The sequence below is a fragment of the Petromyzon marinus genome, chromosome 4 (genome assembly GCF_048934315.1).
Source record: "Petromyzon marinus isolate PM22_M1 ecotype Great Lakes invasive population chromosome 4, UKy_Petmar_22M1.pri1.0, whole genome shotgun sequence".
NCBI classification, from domain to species: domain Eukaryota; kingdom Metazoa; phylum Chordata; class Hyperoartia; order Petromyzontiformes; family Petromyzontidae; genus Petromyzon; species Petromyzon marinus.
The window spans coordinates 7,218,357-7,241,786 of NC_133670.1; the positions used below are offsets into that span (position 1 = coordinate 7,218,357).

The 23,430-nt window shown below is 43.9% G+C and overlaps 1 protein-coding gene across 3 annotated transcripts in view; it reads left to right on the plus strand.

The window, feature by feature from the left end:
* LOC116938796 (retinoic acid receptor alpha) overlaps positions 1-23,430 on the plus strand; it is a 247,046-nt gene that overhangs the window by 124,927 nt on the left and 98,689 nt on the right. Inside the window, exon 1 of one of the 3 annotated variants that reach the window (XM_032946439.2) lies at positions 15,056-15,201. The exons of the other annotated variants lie outside the window; for them this stretch is intronic. The gene's annotated coding sequence lies outside the window, so the exon portion shown is untranslated. Of the gene's footprint in view, positions 1-15,055; positions 15,202-23,430 lie in introns of those variants that run through there. 3 annotated transcript variants of the gene reach the window in all.

Consider the following 23,430-nt stretch of genomic DNA (forward strand, 5'->3'; position numbering starts at 1 on the left):
CATTCACAGGGGCACGCAGAGACAACAAAGGCAACGACCTGCCCCCCCCCCCCCTCCCACCACAGTGGTGAGATGTTAACTATCTCACCTGCTATGCAGGAGCCTCGTGGGTTCGATCCCGACACTGACACCTGTATATTTGGAGCTTGCATGTCCTCCCTGTGCTCGCGTTAATTTTTCTCCGGCTCCTCCGGGGGGTTTCCCTCCCTATTTATAAACATGCGTTTAGAGTATTTGGCTGCTTTAAGTTTCCACGTGATAAGCCACTTCGTCGAGCTGTCATTTGTGACCAGGTCGCTTCTGAAAAAGAGCCACGTAGCTGCTCAGTGGGCCTTACATGGTAAAATGAAAATAGTAAAAAAAAAATAGACCCTTTAACAGACTGTTGTCGAGGCAAGTGCTGTTCATAGTTCATTTATTTGGTATAGCCCTGTGAGCCATTCGGCTCTTGAATCGGGTGCAACCGCAACAAACAAAAAAACACGAACAAGAAAAACATCTTAAAGTGATTATGTGACTGTGCAAACAGAAAATCCAGGAAAAAAAATCAAAAATATTCCTGAAATAGCACCGTACACCAACGCTGTTAACGAGTAGCACCTATGAAGGCTGGAACGTCACGCGATCGGGTGGGTGAGTGGCCAGCACCAAGTCCCCCGCCGCCTTTGTCTTCCAGAGGTGGCAATGTTTACACATCGCACCAAGTGCATGCACTCATTTGGAGCCGAGTCGATCTTTGGTGGGAGGCCCATGATCGTTTTCAGATTTAAAAAAATCTGTGGAAAAAAAGAGCTTTACAGCTCATCGTATTCCTTGAGCATTTGTGTAAAGATTCCGAATCGTCACGGGTGGTGCTGGGTGGTGCCGTGAGCGGGCACAGGACTCGGGTGGCTGGGTTCGGAGCTCCCCCCCCCCCAACACAGCGCAATTGCGCGCTCCACTCACGCGCTCCACTCACGCGCGCGCATATATATCAAGCGACGCACCGCCTGCACGCGCACTGGCCCAAATGTAGCGTGTAAGTTTAAACTTTAAACGGTCAAACACGCATTCACTTGTTGCACTCCCAGCACACGTAGGCATGCTGATAGGGTTGAGAGATGGCATTTTAAAAGTTGGGGGGGGGGGAGCGGGTGGGGTGGAATTGGTAGCTGTAAAAACATCCCTCCCAGTTGGCGCGCACTTGAACAGGCCCTGTGTACTCTGTTTATTTGAACAGCCACTCTAACGGCGATGTCTACTCACTGTGAATAGTGATAGCTGACGAGAAATGTAGTTCAGCTATATATATGTGCGCTGGATATGGGTTTCAGCCGGATATGAACACTGATGGCTCTCTGTGTTTTCACGCAAATTCAATGTTTATTTTTTAATGGCATTTCGTTAACAGTCGCAGTGGTATTTATTTTTGTTCTTGTGGCTTCAGTAGCCACCGGCTCCGATGAACACCACCCGAGTGCTCATTTGGACGCACAGTATATAAGCACTTCATGTGCACGCTGTTGAATGCAGAACTTGTTTTCGGTGTGCTATTGAATGAGCACAGCAACATGTTTAGTCAGAATGGGTCAACGTGAAGGGGGATCTCAATGAGCACAGAGTTATTTTTTTTATATATATACCTGGGATATGTGCCCCACAAGACAATAACCAAACCTTGGGATAGTAGCAGGAATTATATGAGAGGGCATTACAAAAACTGTCGATACTATAGCCCTGTTTATGTTTAATAGAATAGTGTGGCTATTTATCCTAATGTTCATTGAGGCAATGTTTAAATTCACAACACCGCTTACTGGTTCTACTTGGATGGCACTTTATTTGGAGTGCATAACTCACAGAACATTGCATGTTTTAATCTTGGTTGGGAATGATGTAGTCCATTATCCCTCTGGGAAGGTCGATAAAATATGGACCATTTTGTGGGAGGGTAGTCTAAATTAAGCTATATAAACTATTTTTTTTATTTTACCAAGACCCACTGAGCTATATAGCTATTTTTCAGAAGCGACCTGGCCACAAATGACAGCTCAACAAAGTGGCATCTGTGGAAATTTATAGCAGCCAAATGTGGAGGGAAAAACCAGAGGACCTGGAGAAAAATCCACGCGACTGCTGTGAGAACATGCAAACTCCAAATATACAGGTGTCCGGGGTTGAACCTACGCCCTCCTGTATACTAGGCGAGGTAATTAACATCTTGCCACCGTCGCGCCCATGGTGTTTCTTGGATGAAGGAAGGTGTTTGATAAGCTTGACCGTCGCATAATTCTGATAAGCAGGGATTGAGTAAATTCGCGCAATATATTGAACATTATGGTGCAAAGGTGGAGTAATATGCTAAACTCTGAATCAAAGCTGAACTTGGGATGGGCATCAAAAGCATTAGAAGGGTGAACTGTTAAGCGATACGTGTATATTCTTTGGGCCTTTCGGTAAAGTAACGTAGATAGGTTGAAAGAAAATAAGAAAAAACTACGACGTTTCGATCACAACACAAGTGATCGTCATCGGGAGAAAAAGAAAGTGAAGCTGCTGAGGCAGACTGTTTTAAAGGTTCAGAATGGGTGTAGCCCAAGGGTCATAAACAAAGTGGGCGGGGCTAGTTATGTTAATGTGAGAAATTAGCATGTTAACGTGAGAGATCAGCATGTTCACGTGTGAGATTAGCATGTAAATGTGAGAGATTAGCATGTTAATGTGAGAAATTAACATTTTAACATGAGATATTAGCATGTTAATGTGAGAGATTAGCATGTTAAATGTGAGAGATTAGCCTGTTAATGTGAAGGATTTGCATGTTAATGCAAGAGATTAGCATGTTAATGCGAGAGATGGACGTGATATTGTGAGAGATTAGCATGTTAATGTGAGAGATTAGCATGTTAATGTGAGAGATTAGCATGATGATGTGAGAGATTAACATGTTAATGTGAGAGATTAGAATGTTAATGTGAAAGATTACCATGTTTATGTGAGAGATTAGCATGTTAACGTGGGAGATTAGCATGTTAACGTGAGAGATTAGCATGCTAACGTGAGAGATTAGCATGCTAACGTGAGAGATTTGCATGTTAACGTGAGAGATTTGCATGTTAACGTGAGAGATTAGCATGTTAACGTGTGAGATTGGCATGTTAACGTGGGAGATTAGCATGTTAACGTGAGAGATTAGCATGTTAACGTGAGAGATTAGCATGCTAACGTGAGAGATTAGCATGTTAACGTGAGAGGTAAGCATGTTAATGTGAGAGATTAGCATGTTCATGTGAGAGATTAACATGTTAATGTGAGAGATTAGCATGTTAGCATGAGAGATTTAACCTGTTATTGTAAAATCAGAGCCGAAAATAACAACATCGGAAGGTAGGGTGCAAACATCACAGCTAGTTATGATTTAAACTGGTAATTAACGTCCTTCCAATGATTGCTCAGTTTGTACCCATCTTCTCGGTTGAAAATGTGTCTGTGTCTATAAATACGGATGGCTTCATTTCTCACGTTAACATAACCACCTCCGCGCCTTCCATCGTGGATGTCGTCCTCCGATCCAACATTAACATTATGCTAATGTATCACATTAACATAACTAGCCCCGCCCACTTTGTTTATGCTCCATGGGCTACACCCATTCTGAACCTTTAAAACAGTCTGCCTCAGCAGCTTTACTCTTTTTTTTCCTCCTGATGACGATCGCTTGTGTTGTGATCGAAACGTCGTAGTTTTTTAGTTATTTTCTTTCAACCTATCTACGTGACTTTACGGAAAGACCCAAGTAATATGAATTCCTGCAGTCACGAAAGCTTTAAGCCAAGATGTAAACGTGCATGTTGAGCAAGTGTGTTTCATGTGAGAGGACGCATCAGGTTGACTAAATCGCTTGTGTCTGAGTCAAAAAAAATTCCCTACTCAGTGTGATGGTACACCTTCCATTCCTGTCCCTTAGGCAATAGTGGACATTCCACATTCGCATTGCAGTGGTCATTATCTCTCTAGGATCACCGCTGGTACTCCATTTAGTCACCCCAGAAGGACGGTCAGTGATGACAGACTGGAAATGTAACTCGCAACCTTCTGATTTTGATTCCAGTTCCCAAACCATAGCATCACATGGCTAGCTGAATAACGTGCAATGTGAAGAGCTAAAGGTCCATTGGTGTGTGCTGGGCAAAGTGTCCCCCGGTGTGTTATCACCACTAAAAAGATCAACATCTGCTGATGTATTTATTCCTTCGCTCGTGAATGGCGTAGTTGTTGCTGGCCACCGTTTGCACAAACACCCCACTTTGGTGCGCACACGAAATCATTTCCCCACATGGTGAATGAGATGTTTGTCAACATCTTTCGAGCAACGACAACCAGCTCAGCCTGCCGAATACCGTACCCGCCATTGAACTGCAAATCTTTTGAGTATCATACCGAATCCGACTTTAGGGGATCTCCCAACTGTCGAAGAGGCGTCACGAGGCAAATAGAACCACTCCCAGCGGTTGGACTTTCCTCACCATGCCAGGTGTGGGTAAGAATGCATTCTGAATACAGCCACGGTTAGGCCTTTCTAATTCAAGGGCCACTTAGCACAGCTGATGCAAAAAAATCCATGAAGCCCCACAGCTGGCCTCTCTGTTCTCCTCAGCCCAGTGTCTTGTGACGCCAGCATCAGCTGTGAACTTCGTGATTTCACAGCGTTCTTCCTCTAAATAGCCATGTCCGTGCGTCACGCACCGCTCGTAATTAAAGTGTAATTAATTTGGCAGTTTTCAGTAGTCACTTGGAATGCTCATGTTTCTTGTGCATTGTGTGTATGATTGCCATGTTTATGCTACCATGTAAAGCACGCGTATTTGCTCACGTGCGCAAAATGAGGCAGCGCTGACGTGTGGGCCGTTAAACAGCATGGGCCCAGAGAGATTGGTGGAAATTCCACGTTCCCATGTCAGAGATCAGTTATTTGTGGGTTATGCGGTGTTGACTTCCCACAAAGTCTATGTCACTATGCATGGCAGTTGCATGAGCATCTATTGGCATTGGTCAGTTTGTACATTGTAATATGCATTCTCTTTGGTTTTATTCGGTAAAGTCACATAGATAAAATAAAACAAAATAAAAGAAAACAATATTTTATTTTATTTTACCTACGTGACTTTACCGAATAAGACCAAAGAGTATGAATCCTGGCAGTCACGAAAGCTTCAAATCTAGAAGAAAAATAGATCACGACGTTTCAATCGCAACACAAACAATCGTCATCAGGTGAGACAAACATAGCAGAACTGCAGAGGCAGTTCTACTGAAAGAACCAAAGAGTATGGATTCCCGTAGTCACGAAAGCTTCAAATCAATATTGTAATATGTAGTTCAGGAATCCCATTTTAATAATGCTGATGTCTTATTTAAAAAAAATAATAATAACATTGCCCTTAGAGTGACTTTACACAAACCATTATTCACAGACCAAAGTAGGGCTATGGGCAGTCATTCCACTCAAATTTACAAAATGTAAAAGCATTAAAATGTTTAGCATCATGGAGTCGTATGATATATTTTGCAATCAGTTTTTGGTATTGTATAGTGACCTAACAAAATGCACAAACTACCCTGCAGCATCATCATTGCCAGCACAACTATAACCATCATTACTCTTTGGTTTGATGACATTTTTTACAATTATTTCTTATTTATACGTGACTTTACCGAAAAAAAAACAAAGAGCAATTCCTGCAGTCACGAAAGCTTCGAATCAAGTCTATAACCATCATCACGCTCAAAATCACCCACACCATCAATACAACCAGCACCACCATGACACGTGGAATCACAACCACAACCACTACTATCACTCCCAGCACCATTATCACTGACGCCACCAAAACCACCAACATAAACACCACCACAATCACTGCCAACACCACAAATAATGATACCAACTCAACATCAAATGCCACCACAAACACCACTGCTACGATAACCACCACCACCATCATAATTACTGTTACCACAACCATCATCACTGCCAGCCCTGCTACAACAAGGTCATCGTTACATAATGTTATAAGGGTGATGGTGCAATCAGTGTGGTGATTACGTAGCCAATGCGCTGTACGGTGTGACGAACCACCTCGCCGTTGCGTTGCTGCCCAGAAATCCTGTATCCACCGGTGTAAACCTTCAGAGTGAAATGATAAAATCGGTATGTTTTAATCCGTGTATTGTTAGTAAAATCGTGATTGTAAATCCTGTATCCACCGGTGTAAACCTTCAGAGTGAAATGATAAAATCGGTATGTTTTAATCCGTGTATTGTTAGTAAAATCGTGATTGTAAAAAAAAAAAGACACATCCCAGTATTTTAACAATATGCGTAATTTCCATTCTGTACGCTAGGTTTTTACGCTGACAAATAAAAAAAAAGAAATCGCATCGATGTCTCCACGCTCAATCGAGCGGTGGAGTGCCACTGATGTTCACATGGGCCGTGCTGAGACAGAGGTAGAAATTCCACATTCCCATGATGGATGCCAAAATAAATAATTTCCTTACCAAGCAATATTTTTTTACGACAAGGGCGGGCGGGGGGGGGGCCGAGTCGGCCCCCCCAACTGGGAGTTGAACTCGCAACTTTTCCGATTGTGAGTCGACCAATCCGCCATAGTCCGTAGCCGCGTAGTCAAATGAGTTCATTTATTTGGGGACGTGCGAAAGTTCGATTTTGCACGCGCTTCACGTTTGAGGTCAATAAAATAAAAGAAAACGGAGCGGTGTTTGATCTTGATTAGTAAATGTATTAAGAGCTCTCTCTATACAGTATATGTACGTATAAAAAATAGAATGTGCGACCCTTGGTCCACGCATGACTGCACGAAGGCCTCCCCACAAAAGTATCGATCACGTGAGTTGTTTAAACCATACTTCACCATGCTGGTGCAGATTTGGTGAAAGGGGGGGGGAGGTGTGTGCCCAGGACCGATTGAGCTCTCACTCGCTCGTAATGTTACCCGTGGCCGGGTATCACACTCTGATCGCTGGCTTTGCAGCACGGCATGCTGTAACCACCGTCCCACCGTTCCAACCCATTCGGAGATATATTTATTATTTGTTTCGACGTGTTAAGTTTTTTTTTAATCTTTAAAAACGCATGAATGTAACAACATTCCATGAAGCGTTAAAGCATATGAATAAAAAAAAAACAATAGCTATAAACAGCGCCGTTGTTTCAGCTGAAAATAAATGGAACTTTGTTTGTACAGATTGGAGGAAAGTTGATGGCTTTAATGCACGGTTAAAGATTCCGGTGTCACTGAAAATGGAGCCCTCCTCGCCCGGAATGTGCCGCTGTGTTGTCACGCACGGACCGCGCCGCACCGCTCCGTGCGGCAACACCAGCGTACCCAGAGGCTGCGCGGCGGGAAGCGGTGGAAGTTGTGCGACGCATTCTCCCCCCCCCACCTCCACCAACCCCCCAACCAGTGTCGAATTCACACTTTGCTGGCCCCATACGCCAGCCTGCCAGGTGTGTCCAGTGAAGCGAAACCCAAAGCTGCGCCAGTAACACGGCAGGCACCCCACGGGAGTTGATTCGCCATCGGTGTCCACCGTGCAGTGGTGCACAGCGATCGCAGCCTTACTGCTTTGACACGCTCGGAGACCCAGATGCAATTTGCCCGCCCACGTATGAATCCCATTGGAAATAGTTTATTAAGATCCTGTGCTGCCCCCCCACCACCTCCACAATAACAGCCTTAACATTTGCTCGCGAGCTACATTTTCCCAAACAAATTATTCGGATATATTGATGATCTTTGTTTTTGTTCTGTCTCTCTCTACATATGTTATGTATCGTAGAATGTATGCATTGTAACGCTCAATTATGTGTTCTATAATTTGGCAGGTACAAGGAGATATTGGCCTTCCTGTTAGTTGTGCTATTTGCAGACAAAGGGCATTGTGGGCCAAGAAAGACAAACCATGCCTTTTTATCTACAGTTGCAGCTAAAGAATACTACACGTTTTTGTAACTACATCTAGATATACATTGTTTTGTTATTATTAAGAATAACATTACTAACTACCGTGGTGGTGGTGGTGGTGGAGAGGGTGCAATAGTAAATGCGCTGCACTATTAACCTAGCGACCGATGTTTTATTCCTAGCCACAGCGAAACGTCAGGGGCGAGTGACATCCCCAGCAGTCCTGGCTCCGCAATCCACTAACGCGCAATGCCCACCATGGAGATTTGAGGTCAAACAGACCCCCATGAACGACACGGCACTTGAGGTTTTCATCCAGTATTGTAATAACAAAGGGCTGTAATTGATGTTATTATCATCATTGTGTTACCGTACGAACAAATAAGTTCTGCATTGAAAGATGAGCATTATCGAAATAGCCTAGGCCAATTTAATTCCTTGATTGGGGGAAAATAAAAACATGAACGTAGTATAACGATCCATTTTCTTTGGTTCTTTCGGTAAAGTCACGTAGAATGAGAATAAAATAATTAATTGATAAAATAAAATAACACAATAAAATTATCACGACGTTTCGGCCACAACACAAGCAGCCTTCATCAGGTGAAGGGACGAGACTGTCTGGAGGACAGCACTGGAGCGAACACAGCCAAGCTCAGACCGCGAACTTTAAGCTGTGTGAGAAGAAACAGAGCGCCTTGACAAAGGAATTAGCATAGAATTTAGCATTGAAATAGCTGAGTGATTAGCTTGTGACTGGTCAGAGAAATGGGTATGTAAAAGTCAAAGCATACACATCCACAGAGGCACCCCTTGACAAAGGAATTAGCATAAAATTTAGCATTGGAATAGCTGAGTGATTAGCTTGTGACTGGTCACAGAAATGGCTATGTTAAAGTCAAAGCATACACATTCACAGAGGCACCTAGTACAAATCAAACAGGAGAATTTAGCATTGAAATAACTGAGGGTCGGTATGGGTACTTGAAACCGGATTCCCACCACCATCCATCCCAGAAGAACTCCCTCATCAAGACTCTATACCATAGAGCCCAATGCATTTCCGACCAGGAACACATTACCAGTGAACTCAAGCACGTACACCAGGCTCTCAGGGCTAATGCTTACTCCGACTACACAATCCGCAAAGCCATCACTCCAGTCATGAAGAAGGATCCTCTTGTGGAACCACTCAAATCCATCACCTTACCCTACATTGCAGGGGTTACTAAAAGATCTCCAAAATCCTGAATAAACACAAGATCCGGTCCGATTCGACACAGTACATAAAATCCGTGATCTGGTTCCATCTGTAAAAGATGCTGTTCCAGACATACAGTACCCGGGCGTTTACAAACTAAAGTGCCTCTGTGGTAGTAGCTACATTGGAGAAACCAAACGACATATCTCGGACCGCATCCGCGAACATAAAGCAGACTTGAAACACGGTAGAACGAACTCCTCTGCCGTGGCAGATCACTGTTATAATTCAGTGGGCTCACATGACATTGACTTCTCCAAGACGGAGGTTCTTTGCAAACCAACCGGCTACCATGAGAGATTCGTTCATGAGGCCATTCACATATATAAGCATAGAGACAATTTCAACCGAGAAGATGGATTCTGGCTTAGTAACCATTGGAAAGATGTTTTAAACCATTTCCGTTCTTAATTAATTGCATTTTACGATGACCTTCAGACCGCAGCTCGTTCGCTGGCATTGACTCTTAATACCTCTCACACCACGGTTAATGGTATGGTTTACAACATGGAGTATAACAGCGCCTCGCAGCTGTCTCTCTCCCCCTTCTCCGTTCCGACCATGGATGAACTCGTCCGTCTGAACGGGGCTCGTAGCTATCCGTGGTGCTAAAGTTGAGGGTAAGAATCCACCCATTTTTTCGCCATATAGCATTGTGATATATAACGACTTATTGTTGGTAGCTTAGCTGATTAGAGAATATATAGAGTTTATTGATAACATTGAGGTAATTTATATTTTAGTTTTTTATTGGTTTACTATATAGTATTCATTATATAGTGCAGTGTATACCCAGTTACTGTTAATAGCTCAGATGTGTAGGCTTTGACTTTAACATAGCCATTTCTGTGACCAGTCACAAGCTAATCACTCAGTTATTTCAATGCTAAATTCTCCTGTTTGATTTGTACTAGGTGCCTCTGTAGATGTGTAGGCTTTGACTTTAACATAACTATTTCTACGACCAGTCACAAGCTAATCACTCAGCTATTTCAATGCTAAATTCTCCTGTTTGATTTGTACTAGGTGCCTCTGTGAATGTGTATGCTTTGACTTTAACATAGCCATTTCTGTGACCAGTCGCAAGCTAATCACTCAGCTATTTCAATGCTAAATTCTATGCTAATTCCTTTGTCAAGGGGTGCGTCTGTGGATGTGTATGCTTTGACTTTAACATAGCCATTTCTGTGACCAGTCACAAGCTAATCACTCAGCTATTTCAATGCTAAATTCTATGCTAATTCCTTTGTCAAGGCGCTCTGTTTCTTCTTACACAGCTTAAAGGTCGCGGTCTGAGCTTGGCTGTGTTCGCTCCAGCGCTGTCCTCCAGACAGTCTCGTCCCTTCACCTGATGAAGGCCGCTTGTGTTGTGGCCGAAACGTCGTGAGAATTTTATTGTGTTATTTTATTTTATCAATTTATTATTTTATTCTCATTCTACGTGACTTTACCGAAAGAACCAAAGAAGATGAATCCTTGCAGTCACAAAAGCTTTAAATCGAAATATAACGATCCAGTTATCATTATTTTCCCCCCACATCTTATCCAGGGACGTCTGTGATATATATAAAATATATCTACTGCATGTAATTTTCATAAAGTGCACAGCGCAAAGCACATGTTGCCAGAGGTATTTCTTCACCGAATAGTGGTGGACGTGGGGTGTGTGAGCAAAGCAGTTAGTCGTTCACACTGCTTGCATCGAGTGAGTCAGATTTTTCTGTTGCACGTAGTCACTTTAAGATGTTTTCTTGTTCATGTTTTTGTTTTGTTGCGGTTGCACCCGAGTCAAGAGCCGCGTGGCTCACAGGGTTATACCTAATAAATTAAACCGAAAACTGAATCGATGGCTATTGCAATTGCACATTGTGTCAGCTGCACACGATACCAAGATTGCCCATTGTGCACAAGGGAGCGCCATCGATGGAGCTTGCCAAATGGTCCAAATGTGCCAAAAAATGTATTACCCGCAAAATGACTCGGGTTTTTGAACGTACACGGCGATCGCCGTCCCGAATGCGAAAACTTGGCAACATCCTTCTCGGGGAAAAAAAAGAGTCCTAAGACTCGGTGACGCTTTCCAGGGTAAGCAAGCTGAATAATAATACTAATAATGTATAATTTCAGCTGCCATAGAACTTGAGCCATAGCCCTCATCTGCGCTCTTCTTATTCTTGGTGTATTGATGACACAAAATTTAAAAAAAAATTGCAATGACTCTTGGACAAAAATCGATTATAGTTATTTACCCTACATAAATCATTTTCAGCATCTTAGCCATGACTGTGTTTGGCATGGATTTAATGCCAGTGAAATACAATGAAAGCCACTCACAAAGCATAGAAATCGTACGAAAATCATCACGATTCTTAGTTGCAAACCAATATCGCGTGTCTGCACGTGTTGAATTATTGCCTTTAAAAGCAATGCACCACCAAATCATGTCAATTGAACATACAGATAAACAAACGGGAAACAAACTCAAATATTGCATTGCGTTGCATTGCTGATACCAAATATAAAACAATCCCCCACACTGAACTAAGCAGTAGGCCTGAGGCTCTGTGCCCGATGGCGTTGCCTCCACTAGGCCCTGACGATACAACATAAAGCGCCACAGAAATAATTATGGGGCCCATTCACTTCATCAAATGAGCAGCTCCACAATTCCAACGAACGGGCACATCTCAGATATATAATTTAAGGACGTGGGCAATCGCGAGTATAATTATGGGCATCGTACGCGAAACTATCACGACTTGAATTGAGGTATACATAATTTGTTGACCTTTCTTGACAAGTGTTTTCAGTTCCGTCAACTTTTGAATTGCCCGTTGCACGCACGCGCCGGGGTCAGCGCTGCTTAGTAACCCCGCGTGACCACCGCCACTACGTGAACTCTCCCGCTTACTCCCTACAGACATCTCGCGTACTGCCACGGGTAACTCGTACCATAGGTTTGGAACCACTGGACGAAATCAATATAATAATAAATGGGGCCATTAGCGTTTCACATTTTCTCTCGGTAAGTTGCTAAGTCACATTGTACGATCTGGCTGGATGGGGCTTGGGTTAGGGGCACTCGAAGAAAGTTCAAATTACATCTGAGATTGATTTAAAAAAAAATCCGGACCATTATGTGGGACATGAACAGTAGTTATCTCATGGTTAGACTAGCTTCTGACAAAGTAATGTAGAATTTTCACTCAAGATCAGCTCTACCAAAGGAAACGAGCATCTCTCCAGGCTCATTTGAGCATGTAAACATGTTGACCTTGGACTTGCACGACCGAGTGATTTACTCCGAATCTTGAGTAACAGAATGATCCTCAATGTGGACGACACAGAAGGGTTAACGTACGCAGTCACCTCTACCCACAGCACGACCTGTGAATAAGGTGGCCAAGGATAGAATGCGCCATCATCGAATATAACATAGTATACTCTGGTTCTTAACCTTTACTGCAGCCTTGGTTCTCCATCGTAAAACAATGTATGATGTTAATAAATGCTTCGGTTTGATGAAACTAAGTAGTTTCCCCTTTTGTCTGGCAGAAAAAAGGGAAAAACCTATTATCATATTTTGGTACTGGCAAAGGAGGTCCCATAAAGTAGTTGTACTTACATGTCCGTGCTTAATTTGTGTTTTGATGATTTAGATTCTAAAAAGGGCATCTCGCACCCCCAGGGGGTACATGCACCCCAGGTTAAAAACCACTGGTGTACATAGTATACTCTTAGTATACATCTGTGAAACTACTGGACACCTGTGAAAAAGAGCTTTATAGCTCATCGGATTCCTCCAGTATAAATATTATGATTCCAAGTGCCTGTGATGTGTAAATTCACTATAGCAAATGCCTTCAATGTATATAAGGTGTCCATCAAATCCCTATCTATTGTGTTGAAATCAAAGCAAGTAATGGTAAATTACGCTTTAATATAAGCAGAGGTATATTTATAAATAACACTTTAAGCATTGTATTCTTGCAACCCCGCGTGACACATTTTGCAGCATCTGTCGAGTTATTTTTACAATTGCCACCCACAATACTATCTCGTAAATCTTGTAGCTCTGCAACTCTTGTTTGGTAACACCTCTGGCTTGACAAAGCGCCATGCAAAAAACATCTCAAGGCATTACACCTGGAGATGGAGCCGTTCTGGGCCTGTTGCCGCCGCATACAGTCCAGCGATTTGGGAAAACGTTATTTACGGTACTCTTGAAACGATGTTTGCGTAATGACAAGCAGCCCCATCTTCTTCTTTGGTTCTTTCGGTAAAGTCACGTAGAATGAGAATATTCTCAAAAGAAGATGAATCCTTGCAGTCACGAAAGCTTTAAATCGAAATAGCCCCATCTTATTGAAATAATTACTGACCATCAACACGTTATTGTACATTCATATTCATAGGGTTCTGAAAAGAGACATATATATACACACATACATACCATTAGTTAAATAAAATAGATAGGGACTTTATGGACACCCCGTATATATGTTGTGCATATCCAGAATTGCTCAAGGGGAGAATGGCTCGTGGAATTTGTGACATGAATTCTTCACTTACCCAATGTTGAATGCCAATGGCTAACTAATGAAAGAAAGTTTGTGCAATATTATTGCAACGGTCAATGGTCAATCCAAACACCTCTTTGTACTTGTATTTAATAGGGGGCACGTATGGGGGTGTGACAATACGCACTCCCAAGGAGACCATCAATAGGCAAGGAGCGTCTGTTTCGGGCTCGCCTGTGCAGAAAAGCCGCTCTGTCGCTTGCACGAGGGCAGTGTGTTGATGACAAATGTGGTGGTACTTGCCGACAGGTCCCATTGTGTCTCCGCTGTCCTGGGACGTGGCCTTTCATCGGCGATCCCTGTCCCCTCCCCCACCCTGCGTGGGAGTTTCTGGGTCAGCTGCCACACACAGACACCGCACGGCGCAGGCAGAGCCACCTCGCCCCACCCTGCCCCCCTCCCCCCCTCCACACTCCTCCATGCATCCTGTTCCACTGTGCCCTGCTTCACCCTACACCTTGTCTGGCTGACCCCAACATGCTGCATCGTGCCCTCTCCTGTAATGCCGCACCCTTACTTTGATCCGTCGTAACCTGTGCTTCATTCTGCACCACGTGGCCCTGCACCACATTGCCCCGGCCGTCACACTTTCCTATATTCGCACACCTTACCCTGTCCTTTCCCTTGACTCCCAATCATGGACTGTCATGTGTTATGGGTCACTCTGCCTTTTTTCACCTTTCCCTACCACACTGAAAGAGACAGTGTCTCTATAAGTGGCTCAAAAAAAAGTAGGAAGGGGAATTCCACATTGCTATGGTGGAGGCCAGTCTATATAGGAAAACTATCGCTTCATGCCCCATACATTGATAGATATTTGATTATACTCTTTGGTTCTATTCGGTAAAGTCACGTAGGTAAAAAATATTTGATTGACCCTGGGTGGATGTTGGGTTGAGTTGACACTTGACAAGCATTTGGACAAGTAAGTAACAATTGTCGCAAAACAGCACCCATTGCATATTGTCACTGGATCCGATCACACTAAATCTCACATTTCCAAGAGCAGTTGCAAAATGGGCCAGAGTCGCACTCCAGGCGCAGGCTGTGCAAAGCCAAGCCAGCAGTCGGTGCGTGTGCCCATGAATCATTTGGTTTCATGCCCTCTCGTTCGACCTCTGTACCTCAGCCCTCCCTCACCACATTCCCATGCCTCACCACCCCCTCTCTCTCTCCACCCGCTGCAACATTGCCTCGTATCCCACCCCGCGAAGGTACGCCTTTGCCAGGCAGGAATCTACGCGGGGCTGGAGGGAGTGGGTCGAATTATGGATTATGATTTTTTTTTTTTACTGAAGGGTTGGTTAACATGAAGCTGCGGGATGTTAAAATGTATTCGTGAACATTTGAATCATTTTTGCTTATAAACCAACACAGCTGTGTCTTCGATGGAGGTGAGTGTTGATGTTTGTGGCGTCACCGGTGGTGGGCACCCACGTGATCGTGGGTCCGCACTGGTGCACCGCTACTCTCGGAACTGTTCAGCGCCATAGCGCCTACAGCTCGCTCACGAGATCCAGGGCCCTCTAATCGATTCGTTAGAACGTAGAATACTGGCAGAAAATACCTGGGCCAAATTTTGACGCAATTTAAATGTGTTGTGGAATTGCAGTTCAAAGCCAGCAAACCTTGTATAAAGCAAAGCTATAAAAATGTGCTTGTTTTAAAGTATTATTTGATAATTCCTTTTTTTAGGTGGTATGCATTTCAAAGCAATAACTTTTGTACATGTGCCGTATTTATTTTTTAAATATCAATTGCATTTGTAGTGAGTCCAACTGAGTCGCAGACATTATTCTTCAGAGGCAACACATGTATTGTAACACGTATATACGAAGGGGTAACTGCCAGATACAGCCTGGGGTGGTGACCACCCGGCTAACTACTCTATACGTAGGCGTTACAGCTACGAAGGGTCGGACCCTCACTCGGGTCCCCGGCTCTGTGTTAATGCCTCGTAGGACGTAGAGCTTCGCGTGCCGTGCTGTGCTAAAGCCGGCATCACACAGCAACCCACCCGGTGCTGTCCGCGACGTAGGAACATCGCACGCCACGGCCCTCCCGGGCCGGCACCATACAGCGACATCCCCGATGTTACTACACATTGACTATCTTATTTAATATGATATAGTATTTTAGTTCTATACCCCCCCCCCCTAATTTCATTAAGATTGATAGTGCAATGCAGGGGACATCTTGCAGAACTACAGTCGAACACGATTATGTGGGAGAAGAACATTGGGGATTCTGTTACCTGTGGGGTTATCCAAGAATTAACTCCATTTATTTGTGGGGGGAAAAAAATCAGCTGTAGCTGAAGATAATACGATGAATTTGCTGATTAATCCCGCTTTTCCGCCAAAAAAATGTAGATAATCTGAATTATGCAATGATTTATCAAAATGCTTGTTGGATAACCGACAGGTGAAAGGTTGGCTTTGGAAGTTACGTCACATGGCCGTCAAACAAAATTATTGTATTTTTATTGTCAGCACTGGAACTTTTGCTAATTAAGTGAAAATCCAAAGTTTAACATGACAGTACCTTGTGTGTTGGTGATGAGGCTGAGACTGCTAACTCATCTACCTGAAATAATTCGTTTGATCTGTTTGCAAGTCCTCACCATTGCCAGCTTGGTGTTCTGACTCCGAAGCCCATCCTATTACCATTTGATTCCTATATTTCGGAGTAATGATTATTGATGGGTGGAGTTCTAGTTGATCCATAATTTGTACAAGCCACATATATTTGACTTGCCTCCCACTGGGATTTTTTTGCACACAGCGTTGGTGTACGGTGCTTTTTTCAGAATATTTTGCTGTTTTTTTTTCATGGATTTTCTGTTTGCACAGTCACATAGTTTTCTTGTTCGTGTTTTTGTTTTTTTGTTTGTTGTGGTTGCACCCGATTCAAGAGCCGAATGGCTCACAGGGCTATACCAAAATAAATGAACTGAAATATAAACTGTTATTTTTGAAAATTGTATTTAGAGTGTGAGGTTGGTATGAATGTATTCTCTCCAATATTTTAAGAAAATGGGGCCAATATTTTGAATGCTGTGGTGCTTAAGACATTCTGCTTTGGCACACTTTTAAAAAAATGTTGGAAGCTAAGAGATTTTTTTTTCCCCCCTCTGGCTTCACATCGTGTTTATTTGTATTGAAAGCAACTGTAGATATCACCGTGTTTAAAGACGTGCTTTAATAAACCTTTCTTGGATTCTGGGGACTAAAAATGTACTCTAGACATTAACATTATTACCTGACATACGAAGGTGGAAGGAGCATCAATAACATAAAGAGAATCATTTTGTGGGAAGTAAGCAGTGGTTGCGCTATGTCGACTGGATACTGCCATAAGAATGTGGAATTTTCTTAAATGGCTTTGGATGACCAACGGAGATGGGCTCCACTCTCGTGAGCAGAGAGAAGTGTTCAGTAATTGTTTCTGCGAATATTGTAACATGAACATGGCCCTGAAGTTGACATAAGTGAGGAATGCCATTGAATACTCATCTGGTTTCTGAGAATGGAACCGATTGATTGATCATCCAGCACTCAATGATTTACTATCGTCACTTGGGGTGCCTCGGTGGCGAGATGTTGACTACCTCACCTGGTATACAGGAGGTTGTGGATTCAATCCTGACCCTGACGCCTGCATATTTAGAGTTGTATGATCTCCCCTTGGTCGTGTGGACTTTTCTCCTTGTCCTCCGGTTTTTCCCTCCACATTTAGAGTCAACACGCGTTTCGAATATTTTGCTGCTATAAATGTCCATCTTATAAGCCACTTCGTTGAGCTATCATTCGTGGCCAAGTCGCTTCTAAAAACAGCTATCTCAGTGGGCCTTACTTGGTAAAATAAAAAAAATATTTGATAGTTTTAGTTTACTTGCTCACTGGCAGTCAGTTGCCTGCTTGTCACCCTTCTACCGCTACATGGTTGCCGTTCCCATTAACTTCACTTATTGGATGTGAACAACAAATAGAGCTTTGCTTACTTGCACCCCTCTGTTGTGTAGGCCTTGAAGTATCGAGGAAATGATTTTATTATTTATAGACAAAGATCCTACATATAGCCTTAACAGACCTTTGGGGGAAGTGCTAGCGAGCACCTATGAAGGCTGGCACGGCACACGAGGGGGTAGGTGGCCAGCACCACGGCTGGCCACACACCAGACCAGGTACTCATTTGAGGCTGAGTCGACCAAGGAGAAGCCCAGGACCGGTACAGATAATCTACACCGGTGTTGGCCGTGAGCAGGAATCGAACTTGGGTTGCTGGGTTCGGAGCGCAGCGCACTAACTGCTACGCCATTTATATATATTTAAAACATACGTTTATTGTCAAATATATTTAGTTTACATGAGTGTAAGCATTCATTCAGCCCATTATACCGTTAGGGTTTATAAAATACATATCACTTTGTGGGAAGTCAACAGTGGGATATCTGAAGAGAGACAGACCTTCACCATCGTAATGTGGAGTTTCCACTCTTTGCTCATGGCTACCGATGGAGATATGCATTGTCCTGTACACGTTTTAACGGGAAGCCTTTTTTAGATTGACATATATATAGCTTGATGCACTTTATCACCGGATAGGGAAACATGAATTAGGAAAATACATGTTGGAACTGCTTGGACTACTTCATACACGAATTTTACAGCTTAATCTAGTTTCCCCAAAGTATAAAAAATGTCACTGTTCAAATGTACCCATGGAAATCACACCACTTGATTTAAAAGCCTACCTCTCAAAACCTTGACACCCTGTATAATTCTCTTCGTAGGGTTTTTGGAAACACTATTTAGCGTGTGCTTCAGACGAAAAACAAATGCCGAGTCCTGAGTCGAGCGAAACAGATGGTATATAACAACACACGTAGCTCTACTTCCCTGAAGAGCAATTCACAGTTTGCTCTCTGTGGGGAAAACTTGTGCTCACTGACATTTTTATTATGAGCAAAAAAATGTTTTATCCGTAAATCTGGCCCAACAAGTATCTAAAGTGAAGCCAACCATTAATAGGTTGTGGTGACCCCCGTGGGCCTAGTCACGTTCATACAACGCTACGGAAAACAAAGAATCCCCCGTATAGCCTTTTAACAGACTGTTGGGGCAAGTGCTGTTAGCGACGAGTACCTAATGAAGGCCGGCACTGTGGCACACGAGGGGGTGGGGTGGCCAGCACCACGCCCGACCGCCTTTGTCTCCCCCAGTAGCGATGTTTTTTTTACGCACCGCACCAGGTACTCATTAGACGCTGAGACGAACGAGGGGAAGCCCAGGACCGGTTCAGATAATCGTCACTGGCGGTGTTGGCCGTGAGCAGGAATCGAACTTGGGGCGATGGGTTCACAGCGCAGCACACTAACCCCTACACCACCGCTCCCCACACTGTAAAATATAGACATCAACACGCACATGCCCCCCCCCCCGCCCAAAAGTCTACGCTTGTTTTTCCATCAGCAACGGAGAGCTATGGAGTGATGCTCACAATAACAAAAAGAGCCCCGGGTGGCTAAAATACAGCAAGTTGGCACAGCTAGTGCATCTGCCAGTCATCTGAGTCGGTCAACCCATGGCACCTGTATTTGTATCATGACCTCCTGCTAGCAGCGACTCTTCAATACTTGACGTGATAGCCTCAAAGTGCACCTAGCCTGGCACAGGAACCATGGGGATGTCACCGCCACTTAGTGGCGAACAGCGGTTGTTGTTGTCGTCTCAAAGAGCTTGCACGCGCAACTTCAAGTGTCCACGTGCCCCAAACACACGCTTCATCCAAATAAAACCCCAAGCAACAGCCAAAATATACGAAATCTTCCCCTTGACGTGTGCACGTGAATATGTCAACACGCGCTTTGAGCGACGGTGGCTTTAGGGGCAGACCACTCAGCTCACCATCGGAACATTGACGTTTAAAATCCTGGTTGACGGGGAGGGGGAGGGGAGAAATGGCTCAGCCCTTCGTCTCTCTGGCATCGATAAAATACGTAACGTGGTGAGTACTCAAAACTTTCCAGCCTAGCTTCTTGGATGTCTGTCACCAAGCAGCAGCAATGGGACAGGGGTGAGGAGAGTCAACTGCTCAGTAACCCCCTGCACGAAATGATGGCTCTGCCGTTACTCCTCACACCTGCACGTGCATCCTCACGCAGTCCTTACGTAGCCACGCATGTAGACAATGCGTGGCTTCACTTTTGTACGTGGATTGTTTAGCGTTCAGTTGCCTGTTGTGTCCTGTTTGGGCGAACGCAGTGGTCACAACGATCGACTCGCAATAGGGGTTTGACTTGGCACACCGTCTGTCTCTGGAGGCGGTGAAAATTAATTATTGCTTTTTGGACAGTCACTAATGGATTTAATGGGGTTAAACTGCACCCCAACATAAGAATGTGGAACTTCCACCATTTTCTGAGGGCTATCACCGGAGATAACCACGTCACTAAATATTGACTGCAGTAAAAAGCTGTCACAGACTAACCTGTCCCTGCATGTACAGCACCTGTACTGCACTAGTATAACTCTATAATGGTTCGATATTCTTGCCGTTATTTGCAGTATAATATTAGTTTTCATTGCAGTGCCTTGGGGGCTCAGTGACACACTGCAGCTTCCCAATATACATGACGGTATTTTCGTTGAATGATACACATTTGGCAATACAATATGATCTCTAAAATACATTCTCAAGATGATATGTTGCCATTCAATAACATAATTTTCTGGGAAGTAAGTAGTGGTGGTTCTCCTTGAAATTCTGGCTCCCACCAAAGTAACGTGGAATGTCCACCACTGACTCAGGACCACCGGTGGAGATGGGCACCCCCCCCTCCCGCGTTTGTTGAGCGTAAGAGGTACCTCGACTTAACTTGGGCTCTGTGATTCCAGCAACCGTTGTACCCGAAGAGAAATGCCGCTTAGTAGGTTTTCCGTATCGGGTCCCTGCAGTGTGCTTGTGAAAACCAGCAGCTGCATATACCTCTGCTGCCCATTTAAACAAATGGAACAAAATGGAACAAAAACAACCAAAGGGATTGTGCAGGAGGGCAAGAGAGGGGTTCTATGTGTGGCTGAGATGCGTGCTGCGTGGGCGAGCCAATGTAAGCAGGCCCGCAGTTCCTACAGAGGTGGGGGGGGGGGGGAGGCTTGCCTGGCCCGTGGCCTAGACTGTTGGCCCCACATTCGCACCCGGTGGCCCCCGCATTGCTTGATCTCATTTTTCAACGCTGCCCCGCTCCGATTTCGGCTCCGTGCCTTGTTACTGTTGCGCAGGGAGCGGCGGCGCGCATACTGCGGCCTTTGTGCGACTCTGGGCTCGAGCAGCCCTGCTTGGAGCAGCAGCAGCAGCAGCGGCGGGGATATTTCCTAACACAGAACAGAGCAAGTCGAGAGATACGCATTTATTCTCGTGCCGAGAATTGAGCGTTTATATTTAGTATTCACAACAAGGGAAGGGCCACGCGCACGACACGACTTTGGGTTTGAATAAAATATCAAGTGGCAGTCAAACTTCCCGGGGAATGTTTCGTTGGGTTCAAATGTTGGCAGTCGCGATTTCATCATTGTACGTGGAGCTTGCAATAATCATCGTGGACAAAATGTATCTTAAAACATTGATATGGAGACTATGTGAAGCCGGCCTTGCATATCATGTGAGAACTAAACAACAATGTACCTAAATTTTTATTTAAAGCTTTCGTGACTGCAGGGATTCATATTCTTGGTTCTTTCGGTAAAGTCACCACCACGTAGAAGGGAAACAATTAAATAATAAAAATATAAAACAATAAAATGTTCACAGCGTTTCGACTGCAACACAAGCAATCATCATCAGGTGTGAAAACCACAGCAAGAAAATTTGAAAAAAAGTGGCGGTTATTTTTAACGTTAGCACCACGGAGAGCGATTTGACAGTTTATTCAGATGGACGAGTCCATCTATGTTCGGAAAAGAGGAGGGGGGAGACGAAAATAATGGATGCGGTCTGAAAGCCACCATAAGCATGAACAATTAATTAAGACCCAAAATGGTTTATCAAATCCTTCCAATGATTGCTAAGCCAGAATCCTTCTTCTCGGTTGAAATTGTCTCCGTGTTTGTATATGTGGATAGCCTCATGAACGAATCTCTCATGGTAGCCAGATGACTTGCAAATAACCTCTGTCTTGGAGAAGTCAATGTCATGTGAGCCTACTGAATTATAACAGTAATCTGCCACAGCCGAGGTGTTGGTCCTACCGTATTTTAGGTCTGCTTTGTGTTCACGAATGCGGTCCGAGATATGTCGTTTGGTTTCTCCAATGTAACTACTACCACAGAGGTAACTTAGTTTGTAGACGCCAGGGTACTGTATGTCCGGAATCACATCTTTTACAGACGGAACCAGATCACGGAATTTATGTAATGTGTTGAATCGGACCTGGATCTTGTGTTTATTCAAGATTTTGGAGATCTTTTTTGTGATCCCCGCAATGTAGGGTAAAGTGATGGTTTTGAAAGGCTCCTCAAGAGGGTCCTTCTTCATGGTTGGAGTGATAGCTTTGCGGATTGTGTAGTCGGATGAACCATTAGCCTTAAGAGCTTGGTGTACGTGCTTGAGTTCACTGGCTATGTGTTCCTGGTCGGATATGCATTGGGCTCTATGGTGCAGAGTCTTGATGAGGGAATTCTTCTGGGATGGATGGTGGTGGGAATCCGGTTTCAGGTAAGCATCCATATGGGTAGCTTTCCTGTAGACAGAGTGGCTCATTGAACCATCAGGTCTCTTTTTTATTAGGACATCGAAAAAAGGTAACTTGCCATCTTTTTTGACTTCCATGGTAAATCTGATGGCTGGGTGTATGGAATTGATGTGGTCAAAGAATTGGTCTAGAGCAGGCCGGCCATGTGGCCAGATGACAAAAGTGTCATCCACGTACCTCTTCCATAAGGTTGGGTGCAGAGTAGCAGTCTGGATGGCGTCAGTCTCAAATTTCTCCATGAAAATGTTGGCTACAACATTGTTCATATTTTCATGAAAAATACGGCATAAACCTGATATTTCGGATTCCACACAGATAAAAGTGTAAAAACCACACTGCAAACACTGGCAATTATGAGCATTCTAAATGTGGTTAACCGAATTCACATGCTTAGCATTCGTCACGCAGGATTTAACATTCAGACTGAAGCGTCGTTCAATAGTTGTGTTTTTAAAATGCTTTTATGGAAAATGCACCAACGGGATTCTCGTTTGTTCGGCTGCACCTTGGGGGGAGTGGTGATGTTCTGGCTAAAAGCAGAATGCATATGCATATCTAGATCATTCGACCAAGACAAATGTAAAATTACTTCGTGAATAAATCTAACTTTGATTAGATTTGTATAGTACTGGATGGGAAGCAAGCGTATCTGTGTACAGTCGTTAAACCCCAAGTGCTTGCCCTAATCTCCTATACATAATCCCGTGATTAATGTATAGGTTTTAAAATGCTTACTTTTTTACCAGTTAAGACAGAATTCTGGAACATTATATAAGCATATGAATGTACGTCGATGTAAACTATTTCTCTACTGTATTTGTAAATTAATTGTGCCTAGCAGCAGCCTCTCAAAAAAAAAACGTTGGGTGGA